This window comes from Castor canadensis, chromosome 4 (assembly GCF_047511655.1).
Source record: "Castor canadensis chromosome 4, mCasCan1.hap1v2, whole genome shotgun sequence".
Classification (NCBI taxonomy): domain Eukaryota; kingdom Metazoa; phylum Chordata; class Mammalia; order Rodentia; family Castoridae; genus Castor; species Castor canadensis.
In genome coordinates, this window is record NC_133389.1 from 152,435,368 (window position 1) to 152,458,507 (window position 23,140).

The 23,140-nt window shown below is 36.4% G+C and overlaps 1 protein-coding gene and 1 pseudogene across 3 annotated transcripts in view; both read left to right on the forward strand.

Annotated features, from left to right (window-relative positions):
• Positions 1 to 23,140, forward strand: part of Bmpr2 (bone morphogenetic protein receptor type 2) — a 211,875-nt gene that overhangs the window by 77,567 nt on the left and 111,168 nt on the right. The window lies entirely within an intron of this gene.
• LOC109679249 (ras-related protein Rap-1b pseudogene) lies at positions 17,648 to 20,502 on the forward strand (annotated as a pseudogene).

A 23,140-nucleotide genomic window follows, 5' to 3' on the forward strand; every position in this document is an offset into this window, starting at 1 on the left:
CATACATTCAATCTAATCATGATAAATGAAAGACAGAAGAGACAAGCCCAAATTGAAGAGCATTTTACAGAGTAATTTATCAGTACCTTAAAAAGGTCTCAGTCATGAAAAACAAAGACAGGCTGAGGAACTATCATGTACTTGAGGAGGCTAAAGAAACAGAGTGGTTTGTAGGACTCTAGATTGAATTCTGGATCTGAAAAAGAATATTAGTAGGAAAATTGATGAAATTCAATAAAATTGGTAGATTATTTAATTGTGTGTAAATTTCCCAGTTTCCATAATTGTACTTGTGATTACATAAGATGTTAATTTTCAGATACTCTCAAAATAAAACAAAGATGGCTATGTTTTCCTTATAATTCTAATAATTTTGAAGTGGTAGAGGAGTTCTTGATAAAGAAGAAAGTGATGAAGTTACTAAAATTTATGACCACATTTCAAGGAATGTTAGGCAGATTCATTCATTCTTGAAAAATTTACTTTAAAACTATTATGAAAGGTGTCCTTCCCTCTGCAAGGTCATTATAAATATTGAATTCTAGTTTACTTCATTTTCTGTTTTATCTGTATGTAGGTGGGCTTATTTTCATTTCAACTTGAAACCTTGGATTGAGGTCCAGACTGTCACATGTTGCAAACAGAATAATATCACAGATGAAAAATGAGATTTGTGGTCAGTACTTAGAACTAATTCTATTCTTCACCTTAGGTTATGATTCAAAAGAGAGATAATTAGAGTATGGGTGAATTCCATAATTCATGTGTTATTCAGTATTATTTTGCACTAAAATTGCTCTGTTTTGTCTAATACCTTTGGCTCCAGTCCGCTTAGGTATGCAAATAATAGTTTCTGAGTACTCTTTATAGTGGGCAAACATAGCCTATTTGCTAAATGTTATTTAAGTGTGGAAATGGACCATAGCATATTTAAGGGTCTCCCATTACCTGCTAACCTCATTTTGAAATGGCAGATTTGTTACAGTGCAACCGTTTTACAAGCTCTTGAGTCAAATGGGATGAGTTTTCTTCCCTTTAGCCCAAAATGTGTATATAGTTTGTTGCTATTTTATTTGAAGTCATACAAAAAAAAAATTATGTGTTGGGGAACTTTACTAAGATCAAAGACTATTACCTTGAATTTTAGTAGCAATTTACAGTATTTCAAGTGTTCTCATTTATTTTCTTATATGCTAGAGGTTTTGTTGATGTTTTCCTTGTGGTGAGAATAGGAGTCCTACCATCATCACTTCAGTGTGCTCTGATATACTTTGTTCTTTTGTTGGGATAGGGTCTGATTATGTTGCTCAGACTGGCCTCTTAACTCCAGGGCTCAAGTAATCCTCTCTTTTCAGACTCCCAAGTAGTTGGTACTACAAACACATGCTCTTATGCTCAGCTTCTATCATGCTTTAAAAATATAACCTTATTTGTCACCTCTGTTTCTCAATAAAAATACAGGCAAGAATTTTTAATGTTGTTAATTTTATAGGGGTATGATAAATCTTTAAGGAAAACCAGAGTTTATATAATTATTAACCACATTATTTTAGAAACTTTTGTGCAAACTTATTTTCCTGTGCTTATACTATGGTGGGTCCAGTGTCTTTAGTAATTACGAGGTCATTCTTTTAAGATTATGTAATTAGCCGGGTGCCAGTGGCTCACTTCTGTAATCCTAGCTACTCAGGAGGCAGAGATCAGGAGGATTGCAGTTCAAAGCCAACCTGGGCAAATAGTTCAAGATACCCTATCTTAAAAATACCCAATGTAAAGAAGAGCTGGTAGAGTGGCTCAAGTTGTAGGCCCTGAGTTCAAACCCCCGTACTGGAAAAAAAAAAAAGAAAAGAAATTAAAGTAGGAAGTACAGAGATATTATTTGAATATGTACTATATGCTTTGTGTATATGTTCATAGATTCCATATTTGCAAATTTGCCTTACTGCTAAATTTTTTTGTAACCTTCAAATCATTAGTCATGGTGCTTTTATGGTCATTTGAGGATATGTGCAGAGCTGAAATTTTTAAGTCACCTGATGCACATGTTCTCAACTCAGGTCCAACAAGGCAACACTCTACCTTCTTGTTTCAGCTTTCATAGGATGAATAATTGTCCTTTTCAGTGGTCTGTTTAATGCCATGTTTTTCTCATTTTTGTCCTTTTTGCTGTGATTTCACTGTTCAAAATGACCTGTAAATGTAGTGCTGAAGTGTTACCTAGTGCTTCTATTCGAAGAAGGCTTTTCTCTTTATGGAGAAAATACTTCATAGAGAAAATATTTAGTTTTCATTCAGGTGCGAGCTATATAGGCATGTATTGTAGGACTATTGGCCATTCAGCGTTAATGAATCAATAATATATATTAACATGCATAAAATGAACTGTGTTTGAACAGAAACATGCAAAACCAACATTAGGTATTGATGTGTTGATAAAATTTTGACTGGAGGCTCACAGGAACCTAATTCTAGGAGCAGTAATTTATTGTTCACTACTTCATGGTTTGCAGTGTCCTTATAAAACATAAAATCAACACTGTGTGTATAATATCTGTCAAATCTAATATATAATCCATTAATTATATATTAACATGTTATGCTACATACATTATTGATAGATGTGATATATGTTTGTATATATGTTATAGATATGTTACATATGATTCATACACATGTATCATATATAATCCTTCCGTAACATGCATACCCTAATAGATGGGGAAAGTGAGGATAGACATAATTAAGTGATTTGTCTAATGTAATAGCCAGAATTCAAGGTCTGGCTTCAAAGCTGTAGTCTTCTTAGATTGTTACCTGCTTTGCCAAAGAAATAAAATATAAAAGCATATGTAAATATGAATCTTGGTGTTGAATTAGAATCCCAGGAATGGTAAGAGTTCCCTCACATCTTTCTACTTGAAAATTAAATTGCCTTCATTTTAAAGTCAAATTTAACATTATATACTTTTTTGTTTTAACAGTTTGTGTTTTTCTTCAATGATTGATTTTATTCTAAATGGTGTGTACTGATTAGGGTAACTTTTTCCAGATAGTTTTTGTTTCTCTTTGGAGTTCTATTTTTTAAGTGCAGTCTTGAATAGGAAATATGAAATAGCAAAGAGTTTAGCTTTCCTTAAGTAAGATCTTATTACAATTAGAGTGTCTAATTGTCTCTAGAAGCAAACAGTGTCCTGTTGATTCTTTGACTTTTTACTTTCCTCCACCCCCAAAATCCAATGTGAGAATTTAGAAAGCACCTTGTTAAACGAATGTAGAAACTAGGAGGCAGCAAGTTTGCAAAGCCTGGGCTCCATAGTGAGTTGAAGGCCAGCCTGGGCTACAAAGTGAGGCACTATCTCAAAAAAAACAAACAAAAAACTAAGGAGTGCATTCATAGCATGTGGAAGACTCTGGATTTGATCCCCAGTGCTGCAGAAAGTTGAAAATTATATAAAGGCCTAGTCCTTACTCACGATGAAGTCAGCTGATACTAACATCTATTCAAAAATACTTTCATTCAAAGAAATACTGAGTAATTATAAATTTAACTTGAAGAGAATATTCTTACTAAACAAGATAGTACAATTAATACAAATAATTTATACAGAAAACTCAGTAAATTTTAGTGCTTTGTCTTATATATTTGTACTCCTTTCTAGCATTGCTTCCAGTTTAGACTTCTGAATTTAAGTCTGGAGCTTGCTGGCATTCCTAAAAAATTTTAGGAATTAGGAGGTAGGCAGGTGAGTGGATCCAGAGCTCAGCTACAGATAAGAAAATTTCCCTTCCTAGTTCCCCATCCCCACTCTTAGCTCCCCAAAAAAACATCCACTGGAAGAGTAAGTAGATTTTGGTAAAGCCTGGAGTTGGGAGGAATTATTGTTTTTCTCAGGGAGGGAGGGTTGGATGGGGCCAGTAGGAATACTCAAGAAATTGGTAGGTTAACATACAGTAAATAACACATAATATAATTTTAAAGTTCATTAAATGTTTTTCTGAAACTCTCTGCTGTAAGAAACACTTGCAAAGAAATATGGGAATGGCAGCTGCTATTTATCTTATTCTGCAGCTAATTTGAAGTACTTACTACAGAGTTCTAACAATCACTTCCAGTGTTTGATCTTTAATGATTTTGGATAGTGTTGTAAAATAATAGAGATAAGAAACTAGCTACTGCTAAGAAAGCGGGGACAAAGCTAGGACCAGATGATAACCTAGGGACTGTTAGTGAAGGTGTCTCTAAATTCATGCTTTGATATGTGACCCCTCTTCCAGAAATTGACAGGTTAATATTAAAAATTAACATGGCTAGGCTCAAAACTTACTATCTCTTTAGAAGAGAAAAATAAAGTATTACACATAATCAAACTCTGGGGCCAGAAGTTAGCTGTGGAACAGGAACTAGGTTTCTCCTGGTTTAGCAGAGTCCAAAATGACCATGTGAGAAGATCAGAACCAGGCTCCCTGCTTGAAGCCAGGACTTCTCTCTCCTTCAAAGAAGGCAAACAGACAAACAAAAAATGACTCCCCCCACCCTCCTCCAGAAAAATTCAGCATCCTGCTGCTTGAGGTTAAAAAATGTTTGGAAATTGTGGAACTGAAGAATATGAGAATGAAGACAATTTTACTACCAGGAACTTAGCCAAGGTACTCACTTGTCCTGTGTTATCGTATCTATAACACTCCCAGTGTCTTCACAGAGTTTGCGAGTCTCAAAATTCCATTATAAGTTCCCATTCTGAACTAACAGTAGGAGTTTGATATGAAGGAGAAGAGTCTGGAAATATGCTGGGGAGGAGGTAGTGAGTTGGGAGTTAAAGAGAGAGAGCAAATAAGAAATCTGAGCCTGCAGACTCATATTTCAAAACACCTGGGGTGAGGGGTAGATCTAATACTGAGGAAGATCTTTAGAAATGATCCAGAAGTGATCATACTTATATATGTGAAAAAAAATTTTATGTGAAAACTTTAAGGCTTTCAGAAGAAAATACTCATTTTGACCTTGGTCTAAAAAAGGGATTTCTTTGGGGCTGGGAGTATAACTCAGTGGTAAAGCACTTGCCTAGCATGTGCAAGACCATGGGTTTGATCTCCAGCACTGCAAGCAACCAATGAATGAATGAATGAATGAATGAATTCTTTTAAAAGTCACAAAAAAGCTGGGAGCTACTTGGGAGGCAGAGATTAGGAGGATTGCAGTTCAAAGCCAGCCAGGACAAATAGCTTATGAGACCCTATCTTGAAAAGGCTCAAGTGGTAGAGTGCCTGCCTTGCAACTGTTAGGCCCTGTGTTCAAACCCTAGTACTGCCCCTTTCCCCCACCAAAAAAACAAAACAAAACAAAACAAAAACCACCAAAAAAAAAAAAAAAAGAAAATTAAATTACATTTTAAAATTCCATACAACAGGAAATACTGCCAAGTAAAAAAGAAGCTACAAATTGAGAAAGATGTAAGATGTCATCAAGTAAGAATTATCATCCAAAATATGAAGAACATCTTTTTTTTTTTTTTACCACTTCTAAGATGAAAAACATACTTAAAAAAATAATTCAGTAGTAAAATGAGAAAAGATTTGAACAGGCAATTAACAAAAATAGGAAACCTATTTTGATGAACATCTGGAAAAAAATCCATGATTAATTAAAGAAATGCCAGAATGAGAGATAAAATAAAGAGATAAAAATAAATTCTGAGAGTCTCAAATTGACAATTAAATGCTATAGCCAAAAGTAACATATCATGTAGACTGTATTAGAAGGATGAGCAGAGTACGCCTGCTGACCTGTACTACATGGTGCATGAAATAAACCTTTGTTGTTTAAAGCCATTGAGATTTTTGGATTGTTACTATATGTAATCTATTATTTTGACTGATACAGAGAGGAAATAGATGGTTTAAGAACTGAGATGAAGTGGAAACTTTGAAGTATATATCTTGGCATGATTTTGAATTTTTTTACTTTGAGCATGTCTTACTTATTTTAAACAATAAAGTTGCTGAAGTTACCATTATAAAGACTGGATTAAGAGAGGATGTGAGTTGGGCGCTAGCAGCTCACACCTGTAATCTTAGCTACTCAGGAGGCAGAGATCAGGAGGATCATGGTTCAAAGCCAGCCTGGGCAAATAGTCTTAGAGACCCTATCTGGAAAAATCTCATCACAAAAAAGGGCTGGTGGAGTGGCTGAAGGTGTAGGCCTTGAGTTCAACCCCAGTACTGGAAAAAAAAAAAAAGATGTGGAGAAACCAGTAAAAAAGCTGTCAAAATTGTTCAAGCAAGAGATGATGATAATCAAGACTAGGATGGTGAAGTCGATAGAGAATGGTGTGTATGTTGTTGAATCAAGAACTACATTGAAGGTAAAATTCATTGGATTGAGTGATTAATTGGATGCATTACGTATTTCTACAATGCAGTTTTTATAGTCAGCATGAAATACGTTTATAAACCAAAAATAAAGTTACTAAGTAAAAAAATAATGTAAGTTGATAACAAGGAGTCATTACCTCTGACTCCCACATCTATATCCATGAGAATATCCAACCAGACACCTAGATAATCCTATCATTTCTAACATAATTATATAACATTATCTAGAAATTACTATAGCATACGTAGCATAGATAAGTTATTTTCTTAACCTTCACAGTAGCTCTGCCATTATTCTTCTTCCCATTGTACAGGCAAAATGTTCAAAGAAGCTAAGGAGCTTGTGCAACAACAAATGTTAAATTTTTTGTGTGTCTTCAGAGCCCTGTGCTAGTTCCATTTGGATCATAAATACCTCCCTAATCTGTTCCTTTCTTATTTCTACTCTGTTCTGCCTTTATCAGTTATCTTCCTGTATTACTGCAACAGCTTTCTATTATAGTAGTGCCCCTCTTCTCTCCTCCAGTCTCTTTTTCATATCCTGCCAGAGTACTTTTCTAAAATACAGGTGTATTTATTTTATTCTCCGGCTCACAATATATCAGTTGTTCCCTGTGGCCTACAAGATGAAGTTCAGACTTCTTATCATGGCACATCCATCATCTGGTTCCTGCTTACATTTTCAGCATCATTTCCTACTATTCCCCCTCCTGTACTCTGCATCCCAACAACATTGAACTACTTTTACTTACAGTTGGAACTCAACACAGTCACTCCAAATTTTCTCTTATGATATTCCCCTTGCTTGGAATTTCATTTTCTCTTGTTCTGCTTTATGAATCCTTATTTATCTATCACAGTCAGCTCATGATATATTTCTGTGATATCGACATTTTAAAAATATTCTTTGTGTGTGGGTGTGGTATTGGGATTTTAACTCAGGGATTTGTGTTTGCTACACAGGTACTATACTGCTTGAGCCACACCTCCAGCCCTTTTTACTCTGGTTATTTTGGAGATAAAGTTTTGCTTTTTGCCTAGGCTGGCCTGGACCTCAATCCTCCTATTTTAGGCTTCTTGCCATTATTGGGACATGTACCACCATGGCTAGCTTTTCTGTTGACATGGGATCTTGCAAACTCCTTTGCCCAGACTGGTCGGAAATATGATTCTTCTGATCTCAGCCTCAGTTTGGGATGACAGACATGCACAACCACACCCAGCTATTGGTTGAGATGGGGTCTCATGAAGTCTTTGCCTAGGCTGGCCTCAAGTCATGATCTCTAGACCTCAGCCTCCCAAGTAACTAGGATTGCAGGTATAAGTCATTGATGCTCAGCTACATTTCTTAGTATTCTTAATGTTCTCTCAAGGAATGTGGCAATATTAGACTTGTTAAAGTTCTCTTTCTGCCTTTGATTAGAGAATTTACTGTATTGTGCTTTGTTTTTCTCACCTATAAGATAGTGGGGTTCTTGAGGGCAGAATTTTTTTCTTTAACTCATGACGAGTTTTAACTCTCGTTCTTAGTATTGTGTCTGGCACAGTAAATGTTATTAGTCTGCTTGGACTGTTGTAACAAAATATCATAGACTATGTGGGCTAAACAACAGAAATTAATTTTCTCACTTTTTTCCCTCCCAGCACTGGGGGTTAAACTCAGGGCCTCATGCTCTACCACTTGAGCCACACCCCTAGTCTTTTTTCATACACAATTTTGAAGGCTAGAAATCTAAGACAGGGTGTCAGTGTGGTCAGTTTCTGGTGATGACTCTTCCTGTCTTAAGATGGTAGAATTGGCTGGGTACCAGTGGCTCATGCTGTAATTCTAGCTACTCAGGAGGTAGAGATGAAGAGGATTATGGTTCAAAGCCAGCCAAAGCAAATAGTTCATGAGACTCTATCTCGAAAATACCCAACAGAAAACAGGCTGGTAGAGTGCTTGCCTAGCAAGCATGAAGCCCTGAGTTCAATCCCCAGTACTGGCAAAAAATAAGGATATTTCCTCAATGTGTGAGAATGTATAGAGAATTGATAAAGCTGTCAGTCCTATTGTGTTGGATATAGGTAATTAAGGTTACATAAGGTCATAAGGGTGGGATCTTAATCCATTTGCATTAGGTTAAAGAAAAATGTCCTGGCCATATTCGCACTGTCTTCTAGCATGCAGAACTGTGAGAAAATATATTTTTCTTGTTTAAGCTATTCTGTGGTATTTTAGAGGAGTCCAAGCAGACTACTACAAATGCCTGTTGTGCCAGACCCTGTTCTGGGGTCTAGAGTTAGAGGCACACTTAAAAAAATTCAGGAAAAAAAAATTATGCCTTCAGGAATCCCACTGTTTAACAGATGAGAGAAACAACATACAGTGTAGTAAGAGCTCTGGTTTTTGGAGGAGCACAATTTTAGTTACAGCAGCATGCACTATTTGTTGAATTGTTAGATTCTTTTTGTTTTATGATTCACCATTATGTGATTGACTTTTCTATTAGATTATGTATTTCTTGAAACTAGGGGTTTACCAACAAAAAAAGTAGGTATTCTTTGTTTATTACAAAGAATATTTTAATATTCTTTTGAACTTTGAATATGTGGATTTTTTTTTTTTTTTGGTGTTATTGGGGTTTGAACTCAGGGCCTCATGCTTGCTCTACCCCTTGAACCACTACCAGCCCTGAATATGTGAATTTTTAAGACTTGTTGAATGAGTTAAATTAATTGCATTGGAGAAAGCGTTGGTGTGTAGTTAAGTCATATTGGTGCCTATCTTGGGCTTCTTCACTACTGATTTTGACATTATTGATACAGCAATTTAACTCAATCTTTTTGCTAAATTTTGCCAAATTGAGGGTCCTTTAGCAATATATACTTGTGTATTATATACTTTATAAAAAGAACAACTTGACACAAAAATTTTCAAAGTATTCTGATGTCAGTGAGTCTTAATAATATAAATGTAGGTATGAATTTTATTTATATCACATTTAGTAACCTTGGTCAATTGACTTGAACCTCTTTGGGTCTTAGTTTCCTAAGCTGTAAAATGATAAACCTGTATTTCAGTTTGGTTTATTTAAGTGCCTTTTAAAAATGGACATGTAAGTTATCCATGTATTTTAAAATTCTAGACTTGTAAAAATGTATGATAAAAAGTCTTAGTTTCTAATGTGCTTTCAGAAGTATTCTACTGTATAAATTTAAAAGTACCAGTATTTATATAAGTATAGGAATGTGTTTATGGGGGGGGCTTGCTGTTAAAAACAACAAGTTATATAAAACAACTAGCATAAGGCAAGATGGTAAGGTAGATTTTAAATGACAGTTGTTAGTTCCCTCCCCTCCCCTTCCCTCTAAGGGCTCATGAAGTCAGAAAATTCCTTTAGGATTTATTTTCACTTTATGGTTTAAAATACTGTTAACTTTTAGATCATAAACATTGCATATGTTCACATATAAGAAGAAAATCTTTAATATATAACATGAGGTGATGATTTATTTCTTACCAGTTATTTGAAGTTATTCTATGTGATGCTATTTCATTAATGGAATGATAGTTTTAACTAGGGGCAATTTTGCATCCAAGGATATTGACAATATATGAAGACTTTTTTTATTGTAGCAATTAGGGCTTGCTGTTAGCATTTACTGGATAGAAGCTAGGAATGCTGCTAAACATACTGCAATGTATAGGACAGTCTCCATAACAAAGAATTATCTGGTCCCACAGGTTAAGATTAAAAAAATAATAATAATGAGTCAGTGGCTTCTCTCTGTCTCTTTTTTTATTGTTGTGCTGCATGGGGGTACATTGTGGCATTTACAAAAGTTCTTATAATATATCAAATATACCTTACTTGAATTCAGCCTCCTCCATCATTCTCCTTCATTCCCTCCTACCCCCATTCCTGGAATAGTTTCAACAGATATCATTTAACTGTGGTCTATGTTGACTCTTTATTTTATGATTTTAAATGTAAAGTGATCCTAGATTAGATGTTACCTAATACGCAACAGATGTGTACATTTGTTATTTCTCAGAGTCTAATCTTAAAATATTTAAAGTGATTTTATCATATAGTCTTAGTATTTGTTTTACAAGTTTGTACTTTAGTTAAAAATATGTCAAAGGCAACAGAGATCTGTTTTTTTCTTAAAGTAAGCCGATAAAGTGATTCTCAGCTGTTCAGTCTACTGTTAGCTTTAAGGTTTGACCTGGCCCTATTTCATAGCCCTTTGAGGCTGAAAACCAACTGGGCATGTGCCTGCTGATGAGGTAGCATCTACCTAGGGTGTTCAAGAGTATTGTTTTGCCAGGCACTAGTGGCTCATGCCTGTGACCCTAGCTACTTGGGAGGCTGAGATCAGGAGGATCACAGTTTGAGGCCAGGCAAAAAGTTAGTGAGACCCCATCTCAATAGGAAAACAGCTGGGCATGGTAGCATGCACTTGTCATTCAAGTTATGGCAGAAAGCATAAATAGGAGGATCATGATGCAGGCTGACCCTTGCCAAAAGCAAGATTCTAACTCTGAAATACCCAGAGCAAAAAATGGCTGGAGGTCATGGCTCAAGTGGTAGAATACCTGTCTAACAAGCAAGCATAAAGCCCTAAATTCAAATCATAGTACTCCCTGTGCAAAAAAAAAAAAAAGCGTTGCTTTGCCAGATCTAGAGGCAAGCAAGTCCCATGTCTGAATTTCATCATTATTGGACCCTCAGGAACTTCAGAATTCTCTAGAGAAACAGAACTAACAGAATATATATATATATCTGTATATCTGTATCTATATCTATATATATATATATTTGTAGATAGGTATCTATAGATATAGATAGCTATAGCTACAGCTAGAGACATAGATAAATCTTATCTATCTACCTATCTATATAAATGAGAAATTGTATTATAGAAATTGTCTTTTGTAATTATGGAGACTTAGAAATCCCATGACAAGTAATCTGTAAGCTAGATAACCAGGAAAGCCAGTAGTACCTAAATTCAAAGGCTTGAGCACCAGAGGAGCCACTGGTGTAATTCTTAACTAAAAGCTGGATCTGACAAGGGTTGTCGGAGACTCTGTTCTAAATGCCAAAGTCCTTAGCAAGGATAGGACAAGATTGATGACCCAGTTAAGATGCACAAGAGAATTGCCTTCTATTGCATTTTTGTGCCGTTCAAGCCTCACAGATTGGTGGGGAAGTGATCATCTTTACTCAGTCTATTTATTCAAATGCTAATCATTTGTGGAAACCTCCTCACAGACACACCAGAAATAATGTTTTATTATCCATCTAAGTATTCCTCAGCCCAGTCAAGTTGATACATAAAATTAACCATTTAATGGTTATTTATAACACTGTAATTTTTCTTTTGAAATTGGCAATTAGATGGTGAAAGTGGGACTTAGTGGAAGTGAGGTTTTGGAGGGTAGACAAAATGAGTATCATTTCTATCATCAGGGAAAAGATGACATTGGATAGAGATAAAGATCAGTGATGTTATATTGTAATATTTGGCTTAACTTTTGCTTTTAGAAGCACAAACTGCTAAAAATACATGATCACACAATTACTAACTTCAGGGATGAGATTTCAATCCATATAATCTGAGTCCCAAGTCCAGCCTCTTAACCTTCATACTGTATTGCCTTTTTATTTTCCCTCTTCCCCTCTGTATAGTGTACCCCTCATCCCCCAATTACAAGAGGAGGAACAGGTTGGAGAACAGTGAGAAGGTTATGTGCTATACTCATTAAGAGCCGGGAAAAAGGTCTCTAAGATTGAGATTTGCAAGTCATTAGAGAACAGTTGGTATAAGAAACCAGTACATTGTTCTGAAGAGGAAGTATTCAGTTGAGTAAAACAGAGTTCTGGGGCTAGGGCCATGACCCAAGTGGTAGAGCACCTCCCTAGCAAGCACAAGGCCCTGAGTTCACACCCCATACCATCAAAAACAAAAATAGAACCCACAAGATTACAAACACAGGAAGTTCATGAGGTGGAGGGACTTGCATAATAGACAAAGAATTAGCTAGAGATAGAAGAAAATCAGAATTAACTGGGTGTGGTGACTAATGCCTTTAATCCTAGTTTACTGGGGAGGTGGAGGTCGGGAAGATCTTAATTTGAGATCAGCCGGGGCAAAAAGTTCACAAGACTTCATCTCAGTCACTAAAAGCTATGCATGGTGGCACATACCTGTTACCCTACCTGTATGGGAAACATAAATAGGAGGATTGTGGTCCAGGTCAGCCCAGGCATAAATGCAAGATCTTATTTGGAAAATACCTAAAGCAAAAAGGTGTAGGGGGTATTTCTCAAATGGTAGCGTGCCTCTATAGCAAGCACAAGGTCCTGAGTTCAAACTTCAGTACTGTTAAAAAAAAACAATTAAAAATCAGATTAAAAGCCAAGGAGGAGTGTGTGGTTATTGATGGTAAATATTTTAGGGGAAATTAACAAAAGTTAGAAAGTTAGATTAAAAAGGATTATTTGAACCTGTAGTCCCAACTGCTTGGGAAACTGAGGCAGGAGGATTGTTCAATGACCAGCCTGGCAACATAATGAGACCCTATTTAAAAAAAAAAGTATACATTGAATTGGATTAGAAAGTCACTCTTTTTCTTTTTTGAACTTACGACTTTGCACTTGCAAAGCAAGCACTCTACTGCTTGAGCCACACCTCCATTCCATTTTGCTGTGATTCTTTCGGACATGGAATCTCACAAACTATTTGTCTGAGCTGGCCTCCCAACTGTGATCCTCCCAATCTCAGCCTCCCAAGTAGTTAGGGTTACAGGCGTGAGCCACTGGCAGAAAGTCACTCTTAAGTTTTGTTGCAATATAGTTTATTTACATTAAATATTATAGACAACACTTCCACTTAGAACTAATAGCTCTTGAAATATTAATTCAAGAACCTTTTAGAAAATAGGGTAATCTTTCATTTTCCATTCTGATTATTTTCTTGTAAAGGGCTTGGTTGTGCTAGGGTAAGGATTACTTTGTATAGCACTATACAGTTGTATGCAGTATCCTGGTAGGAAAATGGACATGAATACATAGTTACATATAAAATTAATCTACCATTAATAGGTTAATGGTCATTGTTAGGAGTTGAATTATGTCTCCCCTAAAAGCATGTTAAAATCCTAGCCCATTGGTGACTGTGAACATAACATTATTTAGAAATTGGGTCTTTGTAGATGTAGTCAAGTTAAAATGAGGTCATATGGCCTGAGGGTTAGCCTTGATCTATAATAGTTGGTGTCCTTATAAGAAGTGGAAGCTGAGTGTGGTAGTGCACATCTGTAATCCTAACACTTAGTAGACTGAGAGGTAGGATGATCACAAGTTTGAGGCCAGCCAAGGCTATGTAGTCAACCCTGTCTCAAAAAATAAAATAAAAATAAATTAGTTAATTTGAAAGGTTGGAAAAGGGGCTGGCAGAGTGGCTCAAATCCATAGAGCACCTGCCTAGCAAGTGTGAAGCCCTGAGTTCAAACCCCAGTACCACACACACAAACACACACACACACGCACACACAAAGGGTTTAAAAAAAAGAAAAGGTGGAGAGACACAGAGAATTTGATGTGATGATAGAGGCAGAGATTATAATGCTGCACTTACAAGCCAAGGAACACCAAAGATTGCTGGCTAAAAGTTAGAAGAGCCAAGAGGGACTCTCCCACCAGGTTTCAGAGGGAGCATGGCCCTGTCATCACCTTCATTTTGGACTTCTAGGGTCCAGAGCTATGAGACAATACATTTCTGTTGTTCTAAATTCTCAATTTTTAGTACTTTGTTGCAGTAGACTCTGAAAACTAGTACAGCCATCCAGATCATTATCTTTAATGATAACAAAGAAGATTAACAAGATTAAATAAAAGCCCTGAATTGTTAAAAACCAAACCAAAAAACTCTGTCATCTTTTGAACAAAGTTGCCTGATGGTCTTGCCTAAATCCAGTAGCATCTTTGGACTCACCTGAATGAATTCCCCACAAAGGAGAGTGGCTTTTTCAGTAACTAACATTATTAAGTCAGACAAATTGCCTGTCAGCTGGTGGTGCATCTAGAAATGATCTTGAGTGTGAATTATCTCTAGCTTGAATTGGCTTCTGTTTTCTGCATTTGATAGTGAATTTTGTTGATATTATATGTTTACTTAATAAGTGTTCTTTAGGGGAATAACAGTGATATTAAAGAAATGAGGTAGCTCTCCAGTAGCTTTGCTTGATGAAGAGATATTCATCAGGTTTCTTTGTTTACAATGTTTCCCTTACCTCCAGACTTTCTTCTGTAAGATGAAAGTTGTGATCATTGCCTACTTGAAAAAGTTTACAACATTTTGAAGCTTTTAGATTTAGAACCTCTGGAATACAGATTAAAACTAAAGGTCAATTCATGAGAGACAGAGTCCTGATTATGGTGGTTGTGATGGAGCAGAGGATGGGTAAGCAGCATTTGAAGGGCAAAGCAAAGATGTTCTTTGTGATAACATTTATCTGATTGGACTCATGGCCTAGGTCCTAAAGTTTTCTTTTGAGGGCCCAGGACATACTCTAAATTGATTTTGTGGTATTTTAAATTGTGATGTTAATTAATATCACAATGTAACTTTTATTTTTATTTTATTTATTTATTCTGAAACAAGGTGATCCTCCTGCCAGTAGTCAACAAAACCATGGCCTTTCTTAGTTAACACCCTCCTAATGTGTAGCCCAGGTGGACCTTGATCTCATGATCCTCCTGCTTCTGCCTCCTGAGTGCTATTGTTACAGGTATGCACTACCACACCTTGCCACAATATAGTTTTTTGTTTTCATAGGTGACAAAACTTTCAGTTAATGTAACATACAGTGTTACTATTGCAATATAGTTTTTCTGTTAGAAAGGATAGCTGAATTTTTACCAAAAGCTGAAATTTGTTATTTTCTGAGGAGAACTAATACAGAGTTGGAGACACCATGTTGCAAGTAGTAAAACAGAATATAATTTAAGAGAAATTATTTTCAGATGTGTGTGTGTATTTCCCAGACTAATACTGCTTGCATTCATTCTCAGGAACATTTCTAGATATGATTGTACAGAATTTACAGCTATAATGGTAGATAGCAAATTATTAGAAAGAAATATCAATTTAGGAAATATTCACCCATTTGTTTCTTGTGTATGCATGCTATATTTAATTTAATGATGAGCACAAGAGTGGGAGCCTTTTTTTTTTTTTTTCCTTTTTGGCAGTACTGGTATTTGAACTTGTCCTCACACTTGCTACCTAGCAAGTGTGCTCTACCACTTGAGCCACTCCTCCAGCCCCTCTCCCCCTTTATTTGGTATTTGATATTTTCCAGATAGGGTCTCTTGACCTATTTGCCCAGGCTGGCTTCAAACTGCAGTCCTCCTGATTAGCTAGGATTACAGGTGTGGGCCATAGGTGCCTGGCAAACTATTTATTTATTATTATTATTTAAAAAATTTTAAATTATGATATATTCATTCTACAGGAGGGGATTCATAATGACAATTCTGATTAGGCTATGTTATACATCAGTTACATTGTCCTCATTATCTGTTTCCCCCCAACCCCCTCCCTACCCCAGTTTCTTTGTTCTATTTCATATAGGTATATGAAGTCCATCAACCATATACCCTCACCTTAATTGCCTTCATTTATGCTCCCCCCTCCACTAGTACCCCCTTCCACATTGTACCTATTTTACAGTCCTGTTTTTTGTTATTCATATTTAAGTTTATGTTCAGAGGGGTTTCTCAATGTGTTCCTGCTGTAAGTATACTTTACTTTGGGCCCTTTTATTACTCTCCCTTATCCTTTAACCTACCACCCCCCATTTTCAACAGCTTTCAATACACATCTTTATATTCTCTACCTTCACCTGATGTTATACTTTACAATATTACTGATGCACTATCATTCTCTTTTCCTTTCCTTCTTTCCCTTTGTTCCATAGAGTAGTTTCACTATTGCAAAATTGTTCTACATACGAGTTTGTATATGATCATGCTTACTAATTTGTGTATATATTTATATCTTTTGGATCTATCTTTCATGTTTAAGAGAAAACATGTGACCTTTGTCTTTCTGTGTCTGGCTTACTTCTCTTAACATTATGTTCTTCATTTGCACCCATTTACCTTCAAACCACATGTCATTATTCCTTATGGCTGAGTAAAACTCCATTATGTATATATACCACATTGTCTTGATCCATTCATCAGTTTTAGGGCATCTAAATTGTTTCCAAAGCTTTGCTATTGTGAATAATGGTATGATGAACATTGGTGTGCAGCTGTCTCTATTGTATCCTGTCTTTCATTCTTTTGGGTAGATGCCCAAGAGTGGTATCACTGATCATATGGCAGATCTATCTCTAGGTTTTTTTTTTTTTTTTTTGCCGTACTGGGGCTTGAACTCAGAGCCTATACCTTGAGCCATTCCACCAGCCCTTTTTTTTGTGTGTGAAGGGTTTTTTTGAGATAGGGTCCCGTGGAACTGTTTGCCCAGGCTGGCTTTGAACTGCAATCATCCTGATCTCTGCTTCCTAAGTAGCTAGGATTACAGGTGTAAGCTACTGGTGCCCAGCCTGTCTTTAGCTTTTTGAGGAATCTCCATACTGCTTTTCATAGTGATTGTACTAATTTGTATTCCCACCAACAGTGTATGAGGATTCTTGTTTCACTGCATCCTTGCCAGCATTTGTTGTTGTTATTGCCCTTTGAATATGGCCATTTTAACTGGGGTAAGATGAAATCTCAGTGTTTTGATTTGCATCTCTTTTGTAACCAGGAAAGTTGAACACTTCTTCATGTATTTACTGGCCATTTGTATTTCTTCCTTTGAGAATTCCCTGTTTTATTCATGTGCCCATTTTTTCATTGGAATGTTGTCTTTGGGGGTTGAGTTTTTTGAATTCCCTGTAGATTCTGGATATTAGACCCTTATTGGATGAGTAGCTGGCAAAGATTTTTCTCCCATTCTCTGGGCTGTCTCTTGAGTCTAGTGACTGTTTCTTTTGGCAGCACTGGGTTTGAACTCAGGACCTGATGCTTGCTAGGCAGGCACTCCAACACTCGAGCCAGTCTGCCATTACTTTCCTTTCCCCTTTTCCTTCCCCTCTCCCTCTCCTCTTCCCCTCTCCCTCCCACTCCCTTTTCATTTCCTTTGAGGCAGAGTCTTGCTATATAGCCCAGGCTGGTCTTGAACTCTCCATTCTCCTGCCTTAGCTTTAATTTGATCAAAAGTACAATCACATATGAGCCTGAGCAGCACCAGGAGCAGCAACCCCTCAGGGAGCACTGGGCGTTGCTGGCTGCAAGAACCTGATGACAGTGTGAGAGGTACTAGGTTTTGACAAGTTTGTATCATGCGTGAGTCGTTCTTGGCTCAGGAGACGTTGGAAAATCTGCTCTGACTCTACAGTTTGTTTAAGGAATTTTTGTTGAAAAATATGATCCTACAATAAAAGGTTCTTATAGAAAGCAAGTTGAAGTAAGATGAACAACAGTGTATGCTTGAAATTTTGGGTACTGCAGGAATGGAACAATTTACAGCAATGAGGGTTTTGCACATGAAAAATGGACAAGGCTTTGCTTTAGTTTATTCCATCACAGCACAGTCTACATTTAATGATTTACAAGATCTGAGAGAACAGATTCTTTAAGTTAAAGACACTGATGATGCTCCAGTGATTCTGGTTGGTAATAAGTGTAACTTGAAAGGTGAAAGAGTTATAGGAAAGGAACAAGTTCAAAATCTAGCAAGACAGTGGAAAAACTGTGCATTCTTAGAATCTTCTGCAAAATCAAAAACAAACGTTAATGAGATCTTTTAAGATCTAGTGTGGCAAATTAACAGGAAAACTCCAGTACCTGGGAAGGCCTGCAAAAAGTCATCATGTCAGCTGCTTTAATATACTAAATGTATTATAGCCCTGAGCCAGGTCTGAAGAACTGTTACCCAATTCAACAATGCCAGCATTTCAACTTTGTTAACATCTTATATGGACTTTCCTGTGGTGATTCCCTTTAAGAGGCGGATGAAAGCTACTGTATCAGTTTGCACATTCTGATCACTTTCCAATATCACAAGAGAGATTTTTACTTATATAATAGTCCTACAGTATGCAACTGGTAAAATCAGAGGCTACATCCAGTATTACCGCCTAAGAGATGTTCTTCATCCACCAATGTTGTACATGTATGAAAATGGTGTACTGTATACTTTAACATACCCCATACTTTCTGTTGGCGAGTACAATAATGTAAATCCTAAAAAGCACCACTATTTTAGCATAATAAAGAAAGTCCAAAGAGTTCCAAAAAAAAGGAAAAAGTGAAACCATATAACAAACTAGGGTTACTACAGAATCATTTGCAGTTAACAAAGCCAGTGGGTTGGAAGTAATGAAGGTCCATGTTTACTACTATTTTTTTTTATTCAGAAAGATAATAATTTATACTGAGCTTTGTGTCCATGGTGCCTCGGGGAAGTTCTGTACCCTGAGATTCTGAGTTGATTTATGGGCTGTGATCAGTGTTAAAACAAACAAAGGAAAAGAAAACAGCATATGGTAAAAGTATTGTTTCATGGAATTTTAATTTTACACTTATTAATGTGTTCAATACGTCATGACTCAAAAGAGCATATGTAACACGGTACTAAGTTAACTATAAAATAGTATATCATTCATAATAGTGATAAGTTGACAATTTTCATGAAAAATCAATTTTATCTGTAATCTCAGCTACTTGAGAGTGGTTCGAGACCAGCCTGGGCAGAAAGTTAGTGAGGGTCCCTCTTCTCTACCTCCCCCTCCCCCCCTGCCTCTGCCATCTCAATCAGCAAGACCAGCATAGTGGAGTGTTCTTGTGGTCCCACCTATGTGGGAGGATTGTGGTCCAAGGCTGGCCCTGGACAAACATGTGAGACCCTATCCAAAAAATAAAGTGATATGGGACTAAATGAAATTAAATAGCTTCTGCATGCACCCAAAAAGAAGTCTCTAAATTGAAGAGACCACCCATGGAATGGGAGAGAATATTTGCTAGCTATACATCAGACAAGGAAGTGGTAACCAGAATATACAGGGAACTCAAAAAACAACCCCCCCCCCCAAAATCAATAACCCAGTAAAGAAATAGGCAGCTGAACTGAACAGAAATTTTTCAAAGGAAGAAGTTCAAATGGCTAAAAAACACATGCAAAAATGTTCACCATACCTGGCCATAAAGGAAATGCAAATCAAAAAACCACATTAAGATTCTAGTTTACTCCTGTTAGAATAGCTACCATCAAGAACACCACCAACAACAAATGTTAGTGAGGATGTAGGGAAAATGGAACCCTCATACACTGCTGGTGGGAATGTAAGCTAGTACAACCACTAGGGAAAACAGTATGGAGGCTCCTTACAAAACTAGAAATAGATTTGCCATACAATGCAGCAATACACTCCTCAGGATAAATCCGAAGGAATGTGACTCAGGTTACTACAAAGACACCAACACACCCATGTTTATTGCAGTACTATTCACAATAGCTAAGCTATAGAAACAGCCAAGATGCCCCACTACTGACGTATGGATTAAGAAAATGTGGTATTTATACACAATGGAATTTTATTCAGCCATGAAGAAGAATGAAATTTTGTCATTTGCAAGTAAATAGATGGAACTAGAGAACATCATCTTAAGCGAAGTTAGCCAGGCTCAGGAGGTCAAAGCCACATGTTCTGTCTTATATGCAGATTATAGACTTAAAACAAATGCAGTAATATTATGGGACACGGGTTACACTAAGGTGAAGCTGTGCAAGGGAGGGATAGGGCAAGGGAAGGAAACTAAAAACTTGACTGTGGTTGATATGCTCACTGTACAGGAATGAATATAGAAATCTCAAACTGGCTTTGGCCACCATGGGAAGTAGACTAGGGAGTAGTGAAGAGGACTGGAATAGGTGAATCAGTTGAGGCTGTAATACATATGTATACAAGGAAACTCCTTGTGTAGCTATCTTTATCTCAAACTAGCAAAAACATCATGTTTCTGTTTTTATTTTTTATGCTTTTTCTTCTACAAAATTGGAGAACAGGAGAGCGGAACAGATCCTGTGGTAGGGGTGGGGGGTATAGTTGGCACTGGTGGGAGGGGGAGGTGGTGGGAAAGGGTTAGGAAGATGAATATGGTACAAACAATGTATACACATGTATGTAAATGTAACAATGATACTGTTGAAACTGTTCTAGGAATTGGGAGGGGGGATGGGGAGAGCAGTGGGGGGGGATTCAGGTATGATATATTTGATACATGGTAAGAACCTTTGTAAATGCTACAATGTACCCACACCTAGCACAACAATAAAAAAATTCTTTTCATGATTTACAAATAATAATAATAAAGTGATAAACGGCTGGGAGTGAGGCTCAAGTGGTAGAGCACCTGCCTTTTAAGCACAAGGCCCTGAGTTCAAACCACAGTGCTGCCAAAATCAATTTTATTTTGACAAAAAGACCTCATTTTCTTCTAACTCTTTTGAATTGGAACAATGCATGACCTGTCTTTTTTTTTTTTTTTTTTTTTTAATTTTTGGTGGTACTTGCTGGGCATGTGCTCTACTGCTTGAGCCATGCCCCCAGCCCTTTTTTAAATTTTAAATTAGCATAATACAAGGGAATTTCATTGTGATAATTCCATACATGCATACAGTGTGCTTTGAACAAGTTCACCCACTCCATTATATTCCTATTCCCCCCTCTTCTGTGTTTGGTGGGTTTCATCATGTAGCTTCATATATAGGTAGTGTACTTTGATGCTCTTCACCCCGTCCCCATCCTCCTTCTTCACCTCTCCTTTCTTTTCTCCCCTCCCTCCTCCTGCTGATCCTCCCCAACAGTCTCCCTTTTACATTTATTCCCATTATTATTATTATTATTATTATTAGCATCATCATCATTTTAGGTCTAGTTTCACAATTGAGTGAAAACATTCAATATTTGGCTTTTTGAGGTTGGCTTGTCTCATTCAATATTATGATCTCCTGTTCCATTTATCTTCCTACAGATGACATGATTTCATTTTTTCATGGTTGAGTAGTATTCCATTCCGTGGTGTGTGTGTGTGTGTGTGTGTGTGTGTGTGTGTGCATCATATTTTTTCATCCATTCATTGGTTGTTAGGTACCTTGACTGATTCCACAGTTTGAATATTGTTAACAGAGCTGCAGTAAATATGGGTATACAGGTATCTCTCTGGTGTATTGATTTATACTCCTTTGGATATATACCTATGAGTGGTATAATGGAGTTATAAGTTAGGTTTATTTTTAGTTCTTTCAATGAATTTCCATACTAATTCCCATAGTAGTTTTATGCTATAGTTGACATTTCCACCAGCGGTGTATGAAGGTTCCTTTTCCTCCACATCCTTGCTAACATTTGTTGTTGTTTGTTTCCTTGCTGGTTGCCAATCTGACTGAGGTGAGATGGAATCTTAGTGTTGTTTTGATTTGCATTTTCTTTATGACTAAGGATGTTGAACATTTCTTCATGTACTTATTTTTGTATTTCTTCTGAGAACTATTATTAATTGGATTATTTGTTCTTTTGTTTAATTTTTTGAGTTCTTTACATATTCTGGATACTAGTCCTTTTTCAGTTGAATAGCTGGCGAAGATTTTCTCACATTCTGTGCATTGTCTTTTGATTCTGGTAATTGTTTCTTTTGATGTGCATAAAACTTTTAATTTGATACTGTCCCATTTCTCAATTCTTGCTCTTATTTCCTTGGCAATTGGAGTCTTACTCAGAAAAATAATTATGCCTGTATCTTTTAGAGTTTTCCTTATGTTTTCCTGTAGTAGTTTAAAAGTCTTAGGTGGTACATTAATATTGTTAATCCACTTGGAGTTGATGTACAGGGTAACAGGGGTCTAGTTTCAGTTTAGTGTGTGTATATGACCAGTTTCCCAGCACCATTTATGGAAGAAGCTGTCTTTTCTCCATTGTATGGTTTTTACTCCTTGTTAAAGATCAGATGACTGTAGTTTTATGGTTTTATTCCTGGGTCTTGTATACTGTTCCATTGGTTTTCATATCTGTTTTTGTGCCAGTACCAGTGCTGCTTTTATAATTGGAAGTCTGGTATTGTGATTCCTCCAGCGTTGCTCTTTTTTCTCAGAATTACTTTTGCTATTCAAGGTGTTTTATGCTTTCATATGAATTTTAGGATGATTTATCTATTTCTGTGAAGAATAACATTGAGATTTTGATGGACATTGCATTGAATCTGTAGATTGCTTTTAGTAGTATAGTATGGCTATTTTCATGATACTAATTCTGCCAATCCATGAATATGGGAGTTCTTTACATCTTCTGGTGTCTTCTTCAGTTTCTTTCTTCAGGGTTTTAGTTTTTTTTTTTTTTTTAGGGTTTTAGTTTTCATTGTGGGGGTCTTTCACATCCTTGGTTAATACCTAGGTATTTTTCTTTTTCTTTCTTTCTCTTTTTTTTTTTTTTGAGGCTATTGTAAATGGAATTGCTTTCCTGATTCCTTTCTCAGCCTGTTCATTGTTAGTATATAGAAAAACAACTGATTTTTGTGTGTTGATTTTATATCCCACTATATTGCTAGAAATGTTTATGAGATTTAGAAGTTTTTTTGGTGGAATCTTTAGGGTCTTTTAAGTATAGAATCATATAATCTACAAATAGGGATACTTTGACTTCTTCCTTCTCTATTTGAATCCTTTT